The sequence below is a fragment of the Panthera pardus genome, unplaced genomic scaffold, assembly GCF_024362965.1.
Source record: "Panthera pardus isolate Hobbes unplaced genomic scaffold, ASM2436296v1 HiC_scaffold_17, whole genome shotgun sequence".
NCBI lineage: Eukaryota > Metazoa > Chordata > Mammalia > Carnivora > Felidae > Panthera > Panthera pardus.
Window position 1 is genome coordinate 121,574,211 of NW_026526732.1, and position 16,339 is coordinate 121,590,549.

The 16,339-nt window shown below is 49.8% G+C and overlaps 1 long non-coding RNA gene across 1 annotated transcript; it reads left to right on the forward strand.

Moving 5' to 3' along the window:
* Nucleotides 1-315: 315 nt before the first annotated feature.
* On the forward strand, nucleotides 316-5,014 carry LOC128777714 (uncharacterized). The gene is made up of 2 exons (XR_008423040.1): nucleotides 316-1,040; nucleotides 1,287-5,014. It is a non-coding gene; the product is annotated as an uncharacterized LOC128777714 (long non-coding RNA).
* Nucleotides 5,015-16,339: the final 11,325 nt, after the last annotated feature.

The window sequence follows — 16,339 nt, forward strand, 5'->3', positions numbered from 1 at the left end:
GTCAGGGTTGACTGGGGAAGACGAGAACTTCTGAATCTCCATAGCTTTTGTTCACAGGTCACGGAAACCCAACGGTTGTCTTTGGCACACATCTGAGGTTTAGACGCCTTTTCAGATGACTGGCAGTAGGGGTAGAAGGGAATTTAAGGGGCCGAGAGCCCCTCCCCACCCCACCCCCCCGCCCCCTACCCCCGCCCCAGGCTCTGAGGAGGCAGAATCTGGAAATGAACAGTATATATAGTCCATTGTATTCTCCATTCTCCTCCCAGGGTCAATACACTGTGATGCCCGGGCTGCCCCGGGGGGGGGGGGGGGGGGGAGGGTGCTTGGTGGGCATGTCCAAACACCGCTAGAATGTTGGGTCATTTTCCAGCACAGTGAGGAAGGATTGCCTTCCCCAGAAGAGTCACCCCGCTGCTGCAACACGGCTAGGTGAGTCAGCTGGAACTCTCCAGGGTATGTTATGGTCCCTGACATCATTACTTCGTGGTGAGCATGCTGGCTTTCGTAGCTACCAACTCAAAACCAGAGATTTGGTAGCATGGATGTGCCCCAGTAATAGTGGGAGCAGACAGCCGTGCCGTGGACTCTGTCGGTTCAGGTTCTCCTAAATTGCCTTCTGGAGAAATAACTTTTGTAGGAACTGAGTGGAAAGAATTTTTTTTTTTTTTTTCTGTCTAGCCTGAAAGGCTGTGATTAAAGATGAAGGGAAAGAAAACTTAGATTAAACTCTATGGGTCTCATTTTTCTAAGTCGTTTATATAATCTAAGTAGGGATATTCCAGGGGTTTTAATTTTATGTTTCTGTACTTAACCCAAAGACTTGGGAAGTTTTTTTTTATTTTCTTCCAAAGGCCTCTGAGTCCTGTGATAAATAGTGTCTAAAACACAGATTCTCGTTTGAGGCTAGGGGATATAGAAAGAATATATATTCTTTAACAGAAGCATGAAAAATATTTTAGTGAGTGTTCTCAAATCCTACCTACTGAAATGCATGTAGTAGGTAGATACAGGAACGAGAGGAAGAAAAGACCTAGGTAGTTCATTTTTTTTTTTATTTTTAAAAAACTTTTTTTTTAATGTTTTTATTTATTTTTGCGACAGAGAGAGACAGCATGAGCAGGGGAGGGGCAGAGAGAGAGGGAGACACAGAATTGGAAGCAGGCTCCAGGCTCTGAGCTGTCAGCACAGAGCCCGAGGCGGGGCTCGAACCCACAGACTGTGAGATCATGACCTGAGCCGAAGTCGGATGCCTAACCGACTGAGCCACCCAGGCGCCCTGGTAGTTCATTTTTTTAAATACAAAAATTCCCGGAGATGAGTTTAAGATCTTTCTTTCGTGCTCCTTTTACCCCCGAACTACCACTTGGCAAACCTCGATTGGGAGCCGCAGCGGGCAGCTGAGATCTCAAGCTCCCCACAGGGCTCGCTGGGGCCAAGACCCAACGCCGACTCGTGCGCTCTGGGGTCTGGGTCCCGTCAGCACCACTCTGACCCAGGATGAAGCCCCGAGCAGCGATCCGGCCCTTGTCTGCTTAGGTTACTGTGTTTCAAAGATCTGGTGTCCCGGAGGCACCGCCTTAGGGTCTCACATTTAGTCCCTGTGGCTTGATTTGTTCCCGTTTTTCTGGGGACGCACGCCTCCGGTCCTGGAAACGTTGGCTCGTGCTACTGATTGAGAGAGGACGGGGCATCACGGGTTCTCACCTGGCATTCACAAGGGCTGGGGACGCTCTGGGCTTATTTGAAAAGTTTGGATTCTCTTGAGTGCTCTTCTGGAGAGCAAGTCCATGACCACCGTCAGCTTTTCTCTGACGTCCCCCCTCGGTGGGGAGAGACGTTGCAGGGTGCCACACACACTCCTGATCTACTGGGCAGGAAATAGCTGTGTGTCACATGTACGCGGACCCTGCGGTGGCAGCCGTGGCTGACTCCACTTTAAGCTGAGCTTCTCCCGGCCCCCTTCTCCCATCTGCAGAGAGCCATCCAAGCATCCTCTGTGCACCAACATTTCTTGATCATCCACCGTGCACAGGGTATTTTAGGTGAATGATCTCGCTTAATGCCCTCAGCAACCCCGAGGCATTGGCTCTCGTTCTTCCCATTACACACGTGAGAAAATCGAGGCTCGGAAAGGAAGAGTGACTTGCGCACAGTCACACGGCGATTAAAGCAGAAGCTGAGTCACCTGGGTCCAAAGCTTGTCTTCTCCAAACCGCGCTGCCTCCCACGAAGAGAGGTGCGTACCCCTGGAAGTTGTCGCCAGGCAGGAAAGCACTCCTCGCTGAACACTGAGGGGGCTGTCCTCACGCCCTGTGGCGCATCCGGGACTCATGCCGAGTGTGACTCGTGTGGGGCTCTACGCCACTGCAGTCCGTACCCTCCCGCTGAGCAGAATGCCACATTTGATGTTCTGCCAGAAGGTTCCTGACAGGGCCGCGAATAGAAGTAGTCGGTGTTTCTGCCCCTTCCAGAATGGAAATAGCACTCAGCTTCCTTCCTTGAAAATCGACTTGCTGAGTCGATTTCGATCGTCGGTGATGCAGCAAACCGAGGAGCTGGGGATTTTCAAGACGTCATTGGCCGACCGTCACAGGTGGCCTTGGATCTTGCCCTTGGTGGTCTAACAGCGGCACGTGTTCTTCTCAGGGGGCGGGGCTTTTCCAGTTCATTTGCTTGTGACTCCGGTTTTACCTGTGCGTTTTGCCTTCATACCTGCACACTCTGTCAACTCTCTTCATCTTGGCTCAGAGTCGCAGCTGTTGAATTTGACCTGGGTCGGAAATTAGGTCTCCGGGAGGATCGCCTTTTATTGTGGTGGGGGGATGGCAGCACGCTGGGGAGACATCCCGGGGAGGAAGGAGCTCTGTTTGTCTCTGAAGGGATGTCAGAGCCCCGGGTACTCACATTCTGTTGTCACAGCCCCGAGACTTTCGGTGACAGCAGAGGTCACCCCCGCTTCTTCGGAGCTGCATTCTAAGCCCCTTGCGGCTGCACGTAGCACCGTCAGGGCTCTCAGATGGGGACAGGGAGGCAGAGAGGTGAAACGACTCCTCTGAGGTCCCCCGGCTAGTGGGTGAAGGAGCGACAATTACAATTCAGACCTGTGACGACCGTATTCCCCCAGCTGCTGCGGTCGCATCCATTTCTTAGCAACGCCATTAGGTCTTGGATGTCCTCAGAAACTAGCTGCTCTGCGTTTCCATCGTGATCGTGGTGCGAACAGTTATCCGTAGTCGGTGTTCTACGTGGCAAGGATGGGGGACACAACACCACCTTTGGGGTTTCCCGGGGCCCGCTCTGCTTCGGTGGCCCTCCGCTCCCCTCCTAGGTGCAGAGTCAGGCCTCCTGCTTCACCTGTTGCCTCCTATTTGTTGGCCATCAGAGCCCTGAAGGTTTACAGGGCGGAGGCCATGACCTTGGAGAGCTCGTCGAAAACAAACTCTCAGAGCCCCTGCGCTCCAGTCCTTTTCGGGACAGGGAGGAGGGGAGGAGGGCCATGAAAGGAAAGCCGTGTGCGTCTGCAGTGCGGCTTCAGTCTTAAGCGGCAGCTGGCATGTTCTACCTGGCCTGTCCGCACCCCCCACCTCCGCCCCCACCCCCGCCGCTGCCCCCCCACCAGGCAGGGAAGCCGGCCAATGGCAGTGCTGAGTCTCCAGGGACGACCCTGACTGAGTCGGGCTCCCAGGACTTCCCGCAAGAGGAGCGAAGTCCTCCCGCGCTGCCGTCAGGGGTGATGAGCTCGGTGGTCTGAGCCTGGAGGTGAGGCCAGCACCGTAGCCAAGCGACCACAGCCGTTAGCAGCGGAAGGCGGTGGCCTCCTGAGCCTTCTCTTCCCCGGGTCAGTCCCTATTTCCTGGAGCCCTTGTGAGGGCCCCCGAAGCCCCTGGCTCTTGGCCAGGCTACTAAAGTGTTGCACTGCTGAATGCTCTTGAATCTGCTGTGCCCTCTTTTTGTTGAAACCAGCAGCGAGTAATCCTAAGACGCGTCGCATGCAACAGCTCTCCGCTTAGTGAAGCGTCAAAAGCTGGCCTGGGCCAGTGTGGCCGGGGCCTACAGCATAGCCATAGGGTCATGCTGTTTCTGTCACTCCTCGTCCTGATCTCTGCTGTCCTCTGCAGCCGTCACAAGGGCTAAGCCTTTGGATGAGCCCCCGTGGTTTCTCCTCATAAACGCAATGACCTACCTGTGACTCTGGTCTAACCCCAGGTTGAGAAACAAAACAAAAGCAAGTGACCCCAGCAGCTACTTTGCGCCCCTCCTTCTCCTTCAGGCATCCAAACATATTTAAATATATTTAGTATTCTGCCCTGTGCCTTGCCCAGGGGAGGGAGAAGTTTCTGGCAATTATGGCTTTCTGTTTGCTGCCTGGTGCTTTTACTACCATTTCTTCTTCTTTTTTTTTTTTTTAACCCAAATTACATTTGTTTGGTGGATATTGTCAAGTATGTATTTATTGCGTTTTACAAACATGAGTATATATATATGTATGTATATGTATAAAACCAAACTTCTATATAAAAAGTCAAGGCATGTATACTAGATATTTTAAAGAGTTATTTATCAAGGGGAAAAGATGTGTGTTATACAGTAAACAGAGTCTATATTTTATATATAATGTAGATAGCAAAAAATAGCTTATAAATTATAGAAGGTTTTGGTTTTCTTTTTTTATTATTATTAAAGGCAAAAAAAAAAAGGAAAAAAAAAAGGACAATGAATGCAACTGTTTGTAGTGTTTTTAAGGCCAAACTTACTGTGGGAGGAGACGGTCCCTGCGGTGGGGGGGGATGAGGGGGGGCGGGGCGGTCCTTGGGCCATGCAGTCTGAGCTCCAGACCCAGGAGCTGATAGATGCCCACTGTTGCTGCTGCAAGACTCAGGGGACCGTGGTTAGCATCGCTCAGCCAGCTGGCATGTGCCACCTTACACATGACCTTTTGCTGCCCTCCCCGACCTGCATTGGTGGGATAAGGAAATGAAAGTAGCCAATAAAGATTGAAGAGAAGCTACAATTCCTTCTGTTTTCCTGTTCTTAGACCCGGGTGCTCTGGCTCATGACTTAGGTACCTGGCCAGTCTGTGGGCTCTGAGGCAAGAACGTGGGTGGGAAGGAATGATGGTGGTACCTCTAGTGAGTGTGTGTGTGTGTGTGTGTGTGTGGTGTGAGGGATGCTGTCCATGTGTCAGCATCCATGAAACTGACTGTGGAAATCAACTGTCCTAAAGATTCACTGAACGTTAGAACTGGAGGCGCTTTAGAGCAGTCTGGTACAAAACATCATTTTGGAAATGTGGAGGTGGAGGGGAGATAATCTACCTGAGGCCACCTGGCTGGGGGAAGGGGGCGGGGGGCTGAGGGTGCCTGGAGGGCTGTGTGTGTGTGTGTGTGTGTGTGTGTGTGTGTGTGAAAGCTTAGTCCAGACAACAAGATGACAATGTAGACTTTACAATGGGGGAGCAGGTTTTAGAATTCTATTATTTTAATACCTTAACCTAATATCTCACACCAAGCTCGGAAAGATACTCTAATGGGCCCAACAAGAGCATCCTTACAAGAGCATCTTTGCTTAATTCGTTGTCAGCAGCATGTCAGAGCAACCATCTTGGATGGAGCTGAGCCTAATGAGATTCCCCATGGATGGGCTGGCTTTTCCTTTCCCCCTCCTGCTGTCTTTCCACTTCTCTGCACATAGATAGATCTTACGGTCCATGCTTTCCCATCACTTAAGAACAGTTAGGAGGGGCGCCTGGGCGGCTCAGTCGGTTAAGTGCCAGCTCTCAATTTCGGCCCAGCCATGATCTCACAGTTTGTGGGATCGAGCCCCGCGTCGGAGTCTGCACTGATAAGCGCAGAGCCTGCTTGGGATTCTCTGCCTCTCTCACTGCCCCTTCCCCACTCATTCTCTCTCTAGAAATAAATAAATGTAAAAAAAAATAGGAATTAGACATAATTTCACAAAGCCGCAATCCGTTATTCACTCCTTCACAAGGAGGTCCTGATGTTAATGAATTCAGATTGCAGTCCGTCCATTAAGACAGTAGGACAGCCTACATCTCCATGGATTATTACAGTGCACATGTAACACGCACATCTTACGGCACTGCGGTAAATCGAGGACCTGTTCTGAAGGTTCTGAAGAAGGCAGTAAGGATGAGTCTTTGCCAAAGCTAAAGGTGCCATCTGCCCGAGTATAAGGGATGGTGGTGATGGGGTCTAGTCGTCCGGGCACCAGAGTGGCCTGACACCCGGCCCTGATGGGAGACTGCACTCACCTGAGCATTTATGTACCTTTGCAATCCAGGAGCCATTTGTGCCTCTACACATTTGGAATCTCCTAGTGATGTTGGTTTCTTTCCATTCAAGCCCGTTTCCTGTTTTGTAAACCAGGGATTCTACCGCCTCGTATGAAATCACAGGACCTGACCAGCGTTGCTTTCACAGTCCTTCGGTTGTTGCTTAAAAAGAACGGATGCAATTGTGTTGCAAGGCATTCGAATCGTTGACAAGGTCAAAGGAAGAGAAACCTGCGTGTCCACCTTTGCCCACCTACCTCTCACCGCTGCCCTCCGCCCGCTGCTGCACACGCACACACAGAACCATTTTCCCATTTCTCTTCTCACCTGCTTTTTTATCTCGTGCATTTTTAGCACCTGTTGGGACAAGTCTGGCTGGTTCAGTCTGAACGTCAAAATCACTGCAACAATTGTTACGAGAATCACACCTATACAAAGAATGCAGGATTCTGTACAGAAATGAGAAAGATAATTTCACCTCGGTCTAGAGAGTAGGCTTCCATTTTACTAACCCACGCCCACCTCACTCTTGCCTAAGCAGAAAAGATCCCTCCGCCTAGATATCCCTGGGCAGGTACACTCTGCAGTCACAGTGCCCCCTGCTGGAAGGCTGTCCGAGACAAGGACGAAAAAGACGCCCCTGCAGAGAGTTTGGGCCAATTCACAACCAGATGGACGGTTTTACAGCCTACTTAAGCCAAAACCTCTGCAAAAAAGCTGGTACAAAATATTTAAAATCCTTTGCCTTGTTCATTCAAGTTCAGACTTCTTCTGCACCTACATCTGCCGGCTAAATTCCCAAGACTTGAACTATAACAGCCTGATAGCATAGCTGGGGGCCAACCACGGCTCTACAAGATGTGCTCCCCACATCTAAACCGGTTGTTGGATTTCCTCTAAAGCGTCATCCTAATCCTGGTAACACCTTGCTCTCCTACTTTTACGCAGGTTCTGGTCGCCTTGTATCATTTGGAAACCTCTCGCTTTAGGAATGCGTGAAAATGAAGGACTAAATAATTTTTTAGGACCCCTTCTTGGGCAGTTCTAGATTAATTCATTTCTTGGTCAATGATTGGTACACTGATGGGTCTCAATCCCAGAATCGCAGTCTGGATCATATACGTATGTGCATCCCATTGTCTCTGACTCATTCATCATTGGCCATCAGGAAGGAGGGGACCCCTAAGAGCGTCTTGTGTGGCTGCAGATATGGACAGCATGTCCACAGCCCCCAAGGCTCTAAGCATTCCTCAGTCTGGAACTCCCCCAAGGCACTAACACCCTTTTTAGAGAGCACCAAGGGGTCTAAATCAGAAGTCAGAAGTCAGACAAGGGCTGTTTGAGGCTGCCTTTGGAAGGAGGAATCACTCCAGACTACTCAAAATCCAGGCCCAGGAAGCCATGACAGCCAGTGAGATAACAAGGGTCAGGAGTGGGGTGGGGAGCAAGACCAGAGCCCCCACTGTCCCTCTAAGCCTTCGGAGGCTGCTTGTCCGGGATGTGGGAGCTAACAGGGGAGCCCGGAGAAGTCAGTCCGTCACTCCTCAATATGCCAGGCTGAGTCTGGACTTGACATTCAGGTTCCTGCCATGAAACGGTGGAGAAGAGCTGGCCTGGAAAGAACAGCCGTGTATCAATCTGGCTGTGACGGACTAACACTCTACCGATCACTGATGAAGCGCGTGGGAGGCAAGGGATGGGGAGAGGAAAGAGAAGGGGGAGCTGGCAGTCATGGGGGGCAGTGAGGGGAAGGGAGGGCGGTGGGGGGGGGGAAGGGAGTGGGAGTTCGTGCCCAGGGTAAAAGCAGATGATGGGGAAAATAGATGAAAGGCCAGAGTTATGCACGTAAGATAGGGAAGGTTCTAGAGGTAAGTAACTGTTACATGAGGTATCTGAAATATGGTTCCTCTGTGACTGGCAGGCCTCATCTGTGCTCTGAGAACAGCTTGGGTGAGGACGAGGAGAGCAGACAAAAAGGAATGAAGGAGGAAGTCTTACGGGAACCTTAAAAAGGCTGGCTGAGGGGCGCCTGGGTGGCGCAGTCCGTTAAGCGTCCGACTTCAGCCAGGTCACGATCTCGCGGTCTGTGAGTTCGAGCCCCGAGTCGGGCTCTGGGCTGATGGCTCGGAGCCTGTTTCCGATTCTGTGTCTCCCTCTCTCTCTGCCCCTCCCCCGTTCATGCTCTGTCTCTCTCTGTCCCAAAAATAAATAAAAAACGTTGAAAAAAAAATTTAAGAAAAAAAAAAAAAAAAAGGCTGGCTGATTCGCCTCTAGAGCGGCTCAGAGCAAGCTGTTGGCATTCGCTGGACAATTTCCAGGGCCAGCCTCTGTGTTAAATGGGCACCAGAAGCCAAGTGTATCTTGGATGCCACCCTCCTTTCTTGGTGCTTTTCCCGTTTGCCACTCTCCCAAACCTGAAGTCTTCAAGGATTCATCATCTGCCGTCTCCCCCTGCTGTCTCCCTCCTGGGCCCCGGGGACACACCCTCTACTGAAGAATCTGTTATTCAGCATCCCCCCCCTTTTTTGTGCACACACAGGGTCTTTCGCCCCTCCTCAGCTTCCAAAGACCTTGGCCACCAGGACGCCACTCCCATCCGCCTCCGCCTCTCGTACCAGAGCGTTTTTGAAGGAAGTCCCCGGATGGAGTGGACCCAGCCCAGCAGGCATGGCTGTTCATCGGCTACATCTAGTCCTGGCCTCTGCGGTCTTGGACCCTTGGCTCGGTCCTCAGCTCTGACCTGGCTCCTCTCTCTCATCAGGTTGCCTGTGACATCCAGGTTTCTCCCTTCCCTGTTTATAATCACAAGTTGCTTTCATTCATCCAAACCGAGGCTGCGTGATGAGAATCTACCTACCTGTTTTCCTGGTGACTTAGTATATATTGTTTCTTGGGGCGCCTGGGTGGCTCAGTCGGTTCAGCGTCTGACTTCAGCTCAAGTCATGATCTCGCAGTTCGTGGGTTCAAGCCCCGCGTCGGTCTCTGTGCTGACAGCTCGGAGCCTGGAGCCTGCTTCAGATTCTGTGTCTCCCTCTCTCTCTGCCCCTCTCCAGCTTGCTCTCTCTCTCTCTCTCTCTCTCTCTCAAAAGATAAACATTTTTTTAAAAAGACACTTTTTTAAAGCCTACCCTGTGAAAGAGGTATACAATGAAAGTTAAAGTCCCTTCCATCCCAGACCCACATTTCCACTTTCTAGAGGTAACCCCCACCAACAATCGGTACCCTCTCCCTGAAGTTATCTGAGCACTCACACAAATGTTATCTATGCTGTGCACACTGCTCTGTGTCTGGCTCTTTCTCTTAATAATGTATTTTTAACATCCTTCCGCATCAGCATATAAGATCGACCTCCTCCTTTTTATTTTTTTTATTGTTAAAAAAATTTTTTTTATATTTTTATTTACTCTTGAGAGACAGAGAGAGGCAGAGTATGAGCAGGGGAAGGGCAGAGAGAGAGGGAGACACAGAATTGGAAGCAGGCTCCAGGCTCTGAGCCGTCAGCACAGAGCCCGACGTGGGGCTCGAACTCACAGACCGCGAGATCATGACCTGAGACCAAGTCAGACGCTTAACCGACTGAGCCACCCGGACACCCCGACCTCACTCTTTTTAATGGCTTTCTAAAAAGAAATCTACATTAAAATTCTCATTAAAACATTGTAAAACTGGAGAGAGAGGGTGCTGATGGTTGTACCATCACGTGAACGTACCAAGGGCCACTGACCGCTATGCTTAAAGATGGTTACGTTGGTCAATTTTATGTTTTGCGTATTTTACCAAAACTTAAAACAAAATTTTTTTTTTTAAGCTTTCCAGGTGACGGAGCCTCCTCCTCTATATCTCTTCCCCTGATCAGGTCAGGGGACGCCTCCTCTCCTAAGCCTCTTTGCCGCCACCCAGAGCCCTGTCGCGCTGGAGAACCTGCAAGCCAAAGGACGATGTGTATTTCTTTATGGAAAAAGATGATCTCGTTTCTAGGGCGCGGCTGTTACCATGAGTGGTAGCCAGTATGAAAGGGTTCTCTCCGAAGCCTGTCGGAAGTCAGCAGAGAGCTGGTAGGCCCAGCACTTCTGAGGATAGAATCCTTTTCAGCTCTGGAATGCCTTTCATCCTCAGCGTTGAAAGCTTTGCGGAAATTAGGCCAGGGCTTGTGAAACAATTCAAGCCCCGGTCACAAACAACCCCCAAAGTTTGTGCTAAAGCCTCCTTGTACTTTCTGTAACCGGCCTTTTGGTGTCCTTGACCCCGGCTAAAGGTATTAGAAAGAGTCTTTTCACAAGTGATATGTTCAGAAAAGTTAAATCCCCTGAAAGTCAACACCATGTGGTGTATCTGTAGGGTTGAAACTACTTCCATCGATCCATACCCTGGGGCAGTTCAGATTTTAGGGAACAAAAGCGGGTCCAGAGTACGGCACCGTGAAACCTTCAACCCCAGCCGGATAGATTCCCCCAGAGCCTCAGTCCTTCTGTGTCACTCAGAGAAACCAAGGAGCAGCATGGCTTTGGCCACAGACTGACGTAGGGCGCCAACTCAGACACTGGCCAAAGGGGCCGTAGTGACCTGGCAAAGTTACCGGGGGGTCCCTAAATTCTTGTCTCTCCCTGTTAAGGAATCACTTAAAATCTCAAGTCTCAAAGTCTCAAGGCCTCCCACATTCGAGCAGCTTGGCTCTGTGGGTTTGCCCCAATCCCACCAGTAGGGTCGGGCGGGGGGGGGGGGGCGAGGTTATTCGGTTGGGGATTCGAATTCCCCCAAGCTTTGTGTTTCGTCACTCTCTAGAGCGTTACATTATGCTGTGCCACCGCGCACATCAACATCTCAGCGTTTTGTGGAAGGGATCTTGGGTTGGGTGAGGCATGGCTCTGGGTTTACAAGTGCATCGGAGATTAATAGCCGCCTCTCGAGAATGGCTCATCATGTAACACTCTCCCCCTGGGTCACCAACACCGTCTGCGCCTCTGTGACTTCTATTCCACTGCCCCCTCTGTCGGATTTTTACCAACTCACGCACGATTCCTTCCATTGTGGACTTGCCCGGCTCAGGCATGGCTCAGCGCGGAGACTCGGGATCCAGGGAGCAGCAGAGACTGCTGGTTAAATTCAGAGAACCAGGAGGCTGCCGCGCCCATTGTGTTTTTGTTTCACTGCTGCCTTTCCTCTGAGAGCAGGTTGTTTTCAGACCTCATTCTGTGACCGAAGTCCTGGCAATTACCCTATAAGGTGCAGTAGAGGAGTCCAGACAAGCCCCACGGGGGAAAGACAGGCCCCGGATCTCCCTGTATCCTGCTTTTCTTGCTCTGGGTTACTGGCTTGCCACAACGCCTGATAATAGACCATTTATAGCCTTTTTAGAGCTGTTTGCGAGGATTAACTAGTTCTAGCATGAGTTTCAAGAGACTTTACTTGAAGCTAAGAAAAGCAATATGATCGGGGCGCCTGGGTGTCTCAGGAGGTTAAGCGTCTGACCCTTGGTTTTGGCTCAGGTCAGTCTCACGGTTCGTGAGTTCGCGCCCCGCAATGAGCTCTGTGCTGGCAGTACGGAGCCTCCTTGGATTCTCTCTCTCTCTCTCTCTCAAAATAAATAAAGAAACATAAAAGAAATAAGATCAACCTTTCAATTCTGACCTTTATATTCTGGATTGCTAGTTGGCAACTTTTTCGTGCTCCAGGACACCTGAGAAATAGTAAATAGGATAATGGGAGTTACGTGCTCTGTGATCATTTTTTACTGGGATTCCTAATCAGAACTACCCTCTTGCCCAACTGTGCACCCCAAGTCCTCTCTAAGGGGGCACAACAGACTCTTAGGCTCAGGACGAGCAATCGTAGTTTGAAGAGTTGCCTCTGGGTCAGAGTTTGTCCAAACGGTGTCCTGAGTTCATGGCATCAGCCTCAGCGGGGGAACTTGTTAGACATACAAATGGCCAGTCCCACCCCAGACCTGCCAAATCAGAAATCACAAAAGGGGGGGGGGCTCAATCACAGCTCTTCTGATGGTTCTAATGGACAGCCAGGGTTCCAGAAACACTCCTGTTACTCCCTTTGCAGATTTCAGCAGCCTTGTGAGTAACCACCTGTTGGCTCCCCACTGCCTCTTCCCAGCATGGAAGGGATTGATTCCTTGAAACGCATCGTGATTTCACTCATCAGCCAGAGAGACAACAGGATGTAAGACAGGACTTTGCCAAAGGGGGTGGTTTCGATTCTCACTCCCCACCCCTTACTGGCTGCAGGACTTTGGGAAAATTAATTCCTCTCTTCTACGGTTCAGCTGCCTTACTCCAAAACAGAAATTGCATTAATAATTCCTTCCTTGGGGCGCCTGGGTGGCTCAGTTGGTTAAGCATCCAACTTCGGCTCAGGTCATGATCTCACAGTTTGTGAGTTCAAGCCCTGCCTTGGGGTCTGTGCTGACAGCTCGGAGCCTGGAGCCTGCTTTGGATTCTGGGTCTCCCTCTCTCTCTGCCCCTCCCTCACTGTTCTCTGTCTCTCAAAAATAAATGTAAAAAAAATTTTTTTAAAAAAATAATTCTTTCCTTTCTTCAAGTCACAGAGCCAGCTGATAGTCTCCTAAAGCATTTTCTAGCAGAAAAATAAATTTCAGATTCTAAGAGCTTTCAACAGGTCAGAACTGGTCTTCGGCTTAGAATTGCTAATATTAACTCTCTCTAGGGTGGGCAAGAATATTGTGAGCCCGTCAACCTTGTGTTTTTCCAGTATGGACAAATATGGGTCGAGCCTAAAAGAAGTGGATGCTCAGGCGAACAGATGCCAAAAAAGGAAGCTGCTAGAGTGGTTTGTATTCTTACTGTGCCCTAAGAGGTTCCACTGGGTATTCAGCAGTCTATCTGGAGAGCAGACGGCTTTCACGTTCAACCAGCTTCCCCCACATTCACGGGCATCTGAGTCCTTTTGCTTCTAGCCAGCTACCAGCTACCTGCCTTTCTTCCTAACTCCTCCTTTTTACTCTTCTTTCTTTTTTTTTTCTGGCTCTGCAAAAAGTATACTCATCAGCTGTGATTAATCTTCATGGAGCTTGTCTGCGTGAAAAACAAGTAGAATGGGTCAGGATGGAGAAAGGGAACATGTTGGTCAGGTGTTTCCTTAGCCAGGTGCCTAATATATACACACTTATATATTGTGGGGGATGGTCACGTTGGTCTTCCCAGAAAACCAAATGGCTTGATATTCCACCTTCCCCATACTCTGCCTCCTAACACTTAAGTCATAAGCTTAGAAGGCAGGGGGAAGATGGTAAATTATTTCAAGGTGATAGTGTATCAACCATACTATGTCAATAGTCAAGCCAACCCGTAATGTCTAGGAATTCCTTCAGGAAGAAAAAGAGGGGTGCCTGGGTGGCTCAGTCGGTTAAGCATCCGACTTCAGCTCAGGTCATGATCTCACAGTCCGTGAGTTCAAGCCCCGCGTCGGGCTCTGTGCTGACAGCTCGGAGCCTGGAGCCTGCTTCTGATTTTGGGTCTCCCTCTCTCTCTGCCCTTCCCCTGCTCATGCTCTGTCTCAAAGATAAATAAAAACATTAAAAAAATCTTTTTAGAAGGAAAAAAAACTAAAAATGGAAGGACCCTAGGAACTTCCCAGCTGTGGCCCCGGTCACCATGGGGACAGCAGAGATCTGGATGTCATGTCGCACGCGCCGGTGTCCCACCTTCAACGCAGATGCCCCCTGCCCACCCCATTTCTGTCGTAGAGAACGTGCCTTTCCCAGAGGAGAGGTAGAGGCAAAAGGCCTTCCACAGCCAGTGAGCTACCCCACAGGCCTTCCTTTCTCAGCTTGAATTCGGGAGACTCAAGTGCAGCTGGCTACAAATGAGGGCCATGCTTTTCGATTGGTGTTCTGATCTGGACAGGTGCCTTCAGTTCTCTTTCCCGCATTCTCCCCTTGCTGTTGGCTGAGGTTAGTATTCTGGGCGTCAGGTCGTCAGTTTCATCATGGCGCCTAGAAATTCTCAGGGACACAGGTAAGCGTTCAAGATGTGCAGATTCCACACATTCTTGCTCTCCCCCCTGCCTTTATGACTAATGGGGTTTTTGTGGGCCGTTCAGTTTTTTGCTTGGGTCTGTGATTCATTTTTTTTGTACTTGTGGGGACGTTTTAACTTCTTTTTTTTTTTAAATATAATTTATTGTCAAATTGGCTTACATACAACACCCAGTGCTCATCCCAACAAGTGCCCTCCTCCCTGCCCATCGCCCACTTTCCCCCATCAACCCTCAGTTTGTTGTATTTAAGGGTCTCTTATGGTTTGCCTCCCTCCCTCTCTGTTTATAGCTACTTTTTCCCCTTCCCTTCCCCCATGGCCTTCTGTCAAGTTTCTCGGGATCCGCATATGAGTGAAAACACGTGATATCCATCTTTCTCTAACTTGTTTCACTCAACATGGTACCTTCCAGTTCCATCCGCGTTGCTGCAAATGGCAGGATTTCATCCTTTCTCATTGCCAAGTAGTATCCCATTGTGTATATAAACCACATCTTCTTTTTTATTTTTTTAAAAAAAATTTTTATGTTTATTTATTTTTAATTTTTTTTTTCAACGTTTTTTATTTATTTTTGGGACAGAGAGAGACAGAGCATGAACGGGGGAGGGGCAGAGAGAGAGGGAGACACAGAATCGGAAACAGGCTCCAGGCTCCGAGCCATCAGCCCAGAGCCTGACGCGGGGCTCGAACTCACAGACCTCGAGATCGTGACCTGGCTGAAGTCGGACGCTTAACCGACTGCGCCACCCAGGCGCCCCTATGTTTATTTATTTTTGAGAGACACAGAGACAGAGCATGAGTGGGGGAAGGGAAGAGAGAGAGAGGGAGACACAGAATCTGAAACAGGCTCCGGGCTCTGAGCTGTCAGCAGCCCCGATGCGGGGCTCAAACTCACGGACTGTGAGATCATGACCTGAGCTGAAATTGGACGCCCAACTGAGTCAGCCAAGTGCCCCAAGCCACATCTTCTTTATCCATTCATCCCTCGATGGACATTTAGGCTCTTTCCACAATGTGGCTATGGTTGAAAGCGCTGCTATAAACATTGGGGTACAAGTGCCCCAGTGCATCAGCACTCCTGTATCCCTTGGGTAAATTCCTAGCAGTGCTATTGCTGGGTCATAGGGTAGATCTATTTGTAATTTTTTGAGGAGCCTCCACACTGTTTTCCAGAGCGGCCGCACCAGTTTGCATTCCCACCAGCAGTGCAAGAGGGTTCCCGTTTCTCTGCATCCTCGCCAGCACCTATAGCCTCCTGATTTGTTCACTTTAGCCACTCTGACTGGCATGAGGTGGTATCTCAGTGTGGTTTTGATTTGTATTTCTGACGAGGAGTGACGAGCATCTTTTCATGTGCCTGTTGGCCATCTGGATGTCTTCTTTGGAGAAGTGTCTATTCATGTCTTCTGCCCGTTTCTTCACTGGATTATTCGTTTTTCAGGTGTGGAGTTTGATAAGTTTGTTACAGATTTTGGTTCTTCTTTTTTTTTTTTTTAAAGTAGGCATCACACTCAGCGGAGAGCTTAACATGGGGCTTGAACTCCCCATGCTGAGATCAAGGCCTGAACTGAGATCAAGATTGGGATGCTTAACGGATTGAGCCACCCAGGTGCCCCAGTTATAACTTCTATTGTTAAATCCTGATTAGACAGAGTGGCCTCTAAGACAACTTTTCCAACCTTTTGGTTTTATAATACGTGCATCCTAAGACATCTTTTCAAGGCCACCTAGGCAAGAAGCTCCTTGTACAATCCTCCGATGAGTAGAACCCGCCTTGCGGTGAAATAAACTGGCCCAGCGAGTCCGATTTGAGGGTCTGGAACGACTGGACTCCCGGAATTCTCTCTTCCCGTCCTATTGTTTATAGCTGAAACTTCGTCCTACTGGCTAGAGGTTTACCCATACTAAAGTACAAATAGTCCCGATGAAAGCTGCTTGTTGATTTTGCCTGAAAGATACTTGAGCGATCAGATCGTTTTTCAGTATGGCACCCATTTGAAAAGGAGCAGGTTTGGGGAAGGCAGAGAGGTGGGCCAAG